Genomic DNA, 5,867 nt, shown 5'->3' on the forward strand with positions numbered 1-5,867 from the left:
GTCATACCTCCTCCATCTTAGGGCCAATCCGTCACAGCATGCAGACACTGGATGTGACCAGAATGGCAAGGTAATGTTGGAAAGATGCCGGGATGGTGTGACCCCCCCCCCACTCCCCATGTGCACCCTAAATACAAGGAAGAATAGGACAACCCATTTGCAGTACAGTATGGGAACTAAGAGATTGTTCCCTTTTATGGAATGGACTAGTCCACAAAACCTTATGCCAATCTAAGGTATCACAAGGATAATATGGCTACCTATGAAAATTCATTTGGAATTAAGTCTCTCTTTTCTTTTTGTCAACAAGCCTTTTAAGTTAAGATCTTTCCCAATCTGCATCTGCATTGGAATTGTTTTAAGATACCTTAATTTTTTAAAGTTGTTTTATCACTTGTTTGGGAAGCAGGGAGGGATATAAATTTAATAAATAAAATATTAAGTCCATTGACTTCAGAGCACCCCAATAATCGGACCAACTCTTTTCAAACCCCAGCTCAGAGGAATCAATGACAATAATACTGAACTTGTGAGCCAAGGCAATTTTCTCTCCTGTAGCCCTCTTCAGTAGACAGTAGTCCTCACCATGAACTGAAAGGTTAAGCGATAACAAACCGAGAGAACTTGCTCTTCACACACTCCTTTTTGTCAAGGAGATAATGTGCCACACTGAACCTGCTGTGATTCAGCACATTATATACTTCAACTCAGAAGCATCTACAGCAGGAACGCATTGTTCCTGGAGAAAGATAATAAAGCAACAACACCCTCAGTGACACCAATCTTTGGAGTCAAATATTGGGTTTCCTTAATCAAACATCACTAAAACAGCACAAGTCAATCATGTACACTTTCCTGTTTATGGAAGGAAACCTGAAGCTTTCTATGTTTAATGGAATAGGGACGTGTAGCTGAGGAAGGCATTCTGTTCTGCAGCAAATCAACTATCAGAATGCATAAGGTGATATGCAATCTTCTTCACACTTGGAATAGATCCAGTGAAATCAATGGATTTAAATCTATTAATTTCAAGGAGTCTACATTGAGTATAGCTTAGCTGGATATTATCCATAGTTCCCAGAACTGGAGATGGGAATCAAAGGAGTAGACGGTCACCAGAAATGATACGTGTGGTGCAGTTCTTCTTTCCCCAACCTGTCTTTTTAAGACTGCTCAGTCTCCCTAGTCCACCATCAACTGTAAATGGAAGAGTGATGTGCAAGAGCTGAGCCAAGGTTGCTCTTCGGCACTTTGACCATCTCTAGACTATTTTCACCTGGGCATTCTCCTGGCTATTTGACTGCCTTATGATTGGCTGGCCAATGCCGGTTACCAATCAAGGCCTACCGGGATCAGAAACACTTTAAAGTGGACTGTTGCCATACGGTCTTTTGTGTATTAACCAGTGCTGCCTCAATACAGCTGTGCACTTCCATGGCTGGAAAACGGTTTCTCCATGCGAACCAGGAAGTGACCTCTCCAGGCAACACAACAACTCTTCTCTTCTTATCTCTGCGGCTGCAATCCTCTGGGTGACTTGGCCACCATTAGGTAGTTGAATGCATTAGGATGTGTACTCCATCCATTTCCGCCTCTGCTCAGCCCCAGGCACTAGCAATCCACTCTATGCCACTGTTTAAATCTACCAGTTTTAAGATCAAAGTAAAGGCTAGCTCATGTTTGTTCAAACTCTGCAAATCTGTGAAACTGGGAGCTAAGGCAGATGCTTTAATGATGGGAACATGAGAAGAGTAAAACCAGAGAAACTAAATTCTGCTTGATTTCCAGAAGCAGGTTTTACAATGTGTGAAAGGCCATGTAAAACATAAACATTAACAGGTAGGGAAAAGTCCAGAAAAGAGAATAAAGTGCTGTATGAATGCAGGCCAGCAATAGCACCCTGTTTCCTGTGATTATAAATACTCCTCAGTGGAAGGCAAGCTTGCAAAAGGAGAAGCTTTTTCATTTGATAACTGCCACTTCTACCGGTCAAGTGAATTGGCCCTAAAAGCAATAACGTTAATATTTAATGCATACCAATTCCCATTCAACCATCACTTCTATTTCATCGCTGTAGCACTATTTTCTTAGGGCCAGGGGGAAAAGATTGAAAATAAAACAAATTTTCATTTGCAAACATATTTTAAGAACTGTGCAAATGTAAAAACAAAACAAAACCCTACCCTATTCATTGCACTGAAGAAGTGCAAACTGCAATGGATAATTCTGTTTTTATCAGTATTTTTGCTATTTCCCCCATACATACAATCTTTTGTTATATTGTGGGGTTGAGAGGTGAGGAGTACTATTTAGAATTTTTGTGAACAAGATAATAAGGGTAATCCAGACTAGTATAAAAATTAGGAATCAGGGGGCTGGGTTAAATTGAGGCATACCACTAAGGGAAATAAGTTTTCCCTCTCTAGCTTAAAAGGCTAGTGCTGTGTGTTAGCTTCTTAGTGATGAGATGATTATTTTAGATCATGCTTCAAAATATTTAAGGGCTGTGGACTCCACTACAATAGGCATGAAGCTGTGATTTGACCCACAAATCTCTGAGCATTGACCATAGAGTAGGCTTGGGTGGGGGTGTAATCAGAGTTGTTTGGTTTAGTCGACCTGGGACTGCGTCTGTTTTAATGCCAAGTGCTGGGATTGCCCTTGAGTGTAGGACATCTTCTGCTGAGATTAAAATTCGGATGGGGGATTCTATTGGAACTACAACTCAATGATCTACTTCTAATAGGCAGAAGTTTCCAGGATGTAGGTTGCATGTTGGGATTATGTATGAATCAAATAACAGGTTTTCGTAGTCTGTATATTCGTAGCTTCAATATCACTGGTGGCCAATGGCTTTAATAGTTAGATGGGGGTTATTAATTTTGTCTTTTAAGTAGAGGATTTGGAGGGAAGGAAGCGCAATTAGGATCAAAATGATTGTGGGGAGGATAGTTTAGACTATCTCCACTTCTTGGGCATCTATAGTGTTGGTGTGTGTGAGTTTTGTTGATAGTATGAGACTAATAATGTACAGTACTAAGGCATTGATTAAAAAAATTATTATTAATGCATGGTCATGGAAGTGAAGAAGTTCTATGATGGGGGAGGCTGCATTTTGGAAGCCTAGTTGTGCTGGGTGTGCCACTAAGGTTCATAGGCTTAGTTAACCTATAATGTAGCGCTGACAGAGCTATCTAATTTGTTTACTAGAACCTCATAAGGGGAGAAACATAAGAGGATGTGTGACTGGCTTGAAACCGGTTAGAGGTGGTTCAAGTCCCCCCTCCCTTGAGGTTTGTACATAGGTTGATTCCTCATAGGTGTGGTATGGGGGCGGGCATCCGTGAAGCCACTCTAAGTTTGTATTTGTTAATTCAAGGGTCAGTACTTCACGTTTAGCTGCTAGGGCCTCTCAAATAATAAATATTATTATGATTATGGCTGTTAGTGAGATTAGGAAGCCAGTTGATGAGATAGTGTTTCAGAGGGTGTATGTGTCTGTGTAGTCAGAGTAACGTCGGGGTATGCCCGCCAGCCCAAGGAAGTGTTGTGGAAAGAATGTTATGTTGACTCCAGTAAATATTATGCCAAACTGAATCTTTGTTCATGAGGTGTGTAAGGGATAACCTGTAAAGAGCGGGAATCAATGGACAAATCTGCCCATAATTGCAAATACAGCTCCTATTGATAAGACATAATGAAAGTGGGCAACTACATAGTAGGTATCATGGAGAACGATATCTAATGAGGAGTTGGCTAAAATAATACCTGTAAGACCGCCGACTGTAAATAAAAAAATGAATCCCAGGGCTCAGAGTATGGCAGCATCCCATTTAATTGTTCCGCTGTGGAGGGTTGCAAGTCAACAAAAACTTTTACTCCAGTAGGAATAGCAATAATTATTGTGGCTGAAGTAAAATATCTCGGGTGTCAAAGGTAGCATTTTGATATACAGTGGTACCTCTAGATGCAAACAGGATCCGTTCCGGAGCCCCGTTCTCATCCAGAGCAGTCCGCAACCCGCAGCACCGCTTCTGCGCACACGTGGGTTGCGATTTGGCACGTCTGCGCATGCGTGTGACATCATTTGACGTGTCTGCACATGTGCGACCCGCCAAACCCAGAAGTAATCCGTTCTGTTACTTCCGGGTTCGGCGCATTCGTAACCCGTGCCATTCGCAACCCACAGCGAACGCAACACGAGGTACGACTGTAATAAATAAATATAATACTCAGAGGTCTGTAAATATGGTCAGGTGAGAATAATAGCCGAGTGTTGAACACATACTTTGCATGTAAATGGTTCCGGGTTCAATCTCTGACATCTCTAGTTTAAAGGAGGCAACCTGGAGCTCTGGATGAGATCGTGAAGAGCTGCTGTTGGTCAGAATAATGGGCTAATCAAGGCTGTGGAACCTGTGGCCCTCCAACTCCTATCAGCCCCTATGGTCAGGGGCAATGGGAACCGCAGCACAACAACATTTGGAGAGGCACAGGTTCCCCAGCCCTTGGGCTAAATGGACAAATAGTCTAAACTGGTATAAGGCAGTTTTCTATCTTCTCTGATATCAGATGCTGGAGAATATATCACTTTAGCAACCATCAACTTAAATCCGCTATCTATCACATCAGATCAATAGTTGCCTCTTCACGCATTTCAGAATGCAATTTCACAGGGACAGCTACTACAAAAAGGAGACAAGTGTCACTTTCTGGTGCCCAAACCTGAAAGATGATGCATGCCACTCTGATACTGCAAAGCCTTGATAGTAACCACCACTCAAACCTGTGCTGTAATATCCACAGGAATAACCGTAAACCATTGGATTTATACATTGCTATTTGAGGTGAGGGCGTTATTTTTTGAGGGAGTGTGTCCATATATCAGACTAGAGAGCATTCACACTCCACATCAGACAGCAGAATCAATAACAGACCTTGTGTTAATAGCTCAGCAGTTTGCTTTTTTATGTTTTATTTCACTTATAAGCTGAAATCCTTCTCTCAGTCAAAATTGCCCAAAACCAAAAACACCAGAATTGGAAACCCAGTAGGCAAAAGGCTCTTGACATTACTTTTGGACTCTTGGGGAAGAGGGCTGAAGAATTGGTTGGTACTTTAGCAAATAATACCCTTCCTGGAAACAGATGCAATTTTTTAAAGAGCATATTTCACTCACCATAATTTGTGTCACAAACAACTCACAGGTGACATGAGTTTTGTTTTTTTAAGTGGGAAATGTGAGTAAGTGATGGCCTACATATTTTGCATTAATGCTATTTTCTTCTTTTAAGCAGATCCCCGACTGCAATAATATGTATTGTTCTTGTGTGGAGCTGAACTGAGACAACCTAAAGTCCTTATATCACAGCTTGCCATGGAGGGCTGGGGGGGGGGGAGAAAGAACAACAAAGGGTTCCCCCAGTCTGTGTAACCTAATCACTGGCATAGGAAGGGGGTGCAGTGGATGTGGTCCACCCCAGGTGCCTTCCCTGGGGGGGGTGACATTGCCGTGCCACCCCCTGGGACACTTGACCCTCGCCCTGCCCCCGTGGGCAGCTCGCCCTGCCCCCAGGTGCACAGCATGTGCGCCACTCCAGGTGCCGGATCAGCTAGCTCCACCTCTGTGTGCTGTGTGTTTTATCTGAAAGAGGCTTTGGGATATAATACGAGTTTGCATAGAAACATACCCTCCAACATTTATCCAATGAAAATAGGGATGTCCCATTCCATAATGATAATTTTACTATTTATACCCCACACATTTTACTGGACTACCCCAGCCACTCTGGGCAGCTTCCAACATATATAAAAACATAATAAAACATTAAACATTAGTGGGGAAAACCTTCCCTATACAGGATTGC

General features: G+C 42.4%; 2 pseudogenes; both read right to left on the minus strand.

The window, feature by feature from the left end:
• Positions 1-2,448: 2,448 nt before the first annotated feature.
• LOC117042319 lies at positions 2,449-3,148 on the minus strand (annotated as a pseudogene).
• A 54-nt stretch (positions 3,149-3,202) lies between these two features.
• On the minus strand, positions 3,203-4,656 carry LOC117042320 (annotated as a pseudogene).
• Between the last annotated feature and the right edge of the window lie 1,211 nt (positions 4,657-5,867).

Source organism: Lacerta agilis, chromosome 2, assembly GCF_009819535.1.
Source record: "Lacerta agilis isolate rLacAgi1 chromosome 2, rLacAgi1.pri, whole genome shotgun sequence".
In the NCBI taxonomy this organism is placed as follows: Eukaryota; Metazoa; Chordata; class Lepidosauria; order Squamata; family Lacertidae; genus Lacerta; species Lacerta agilis.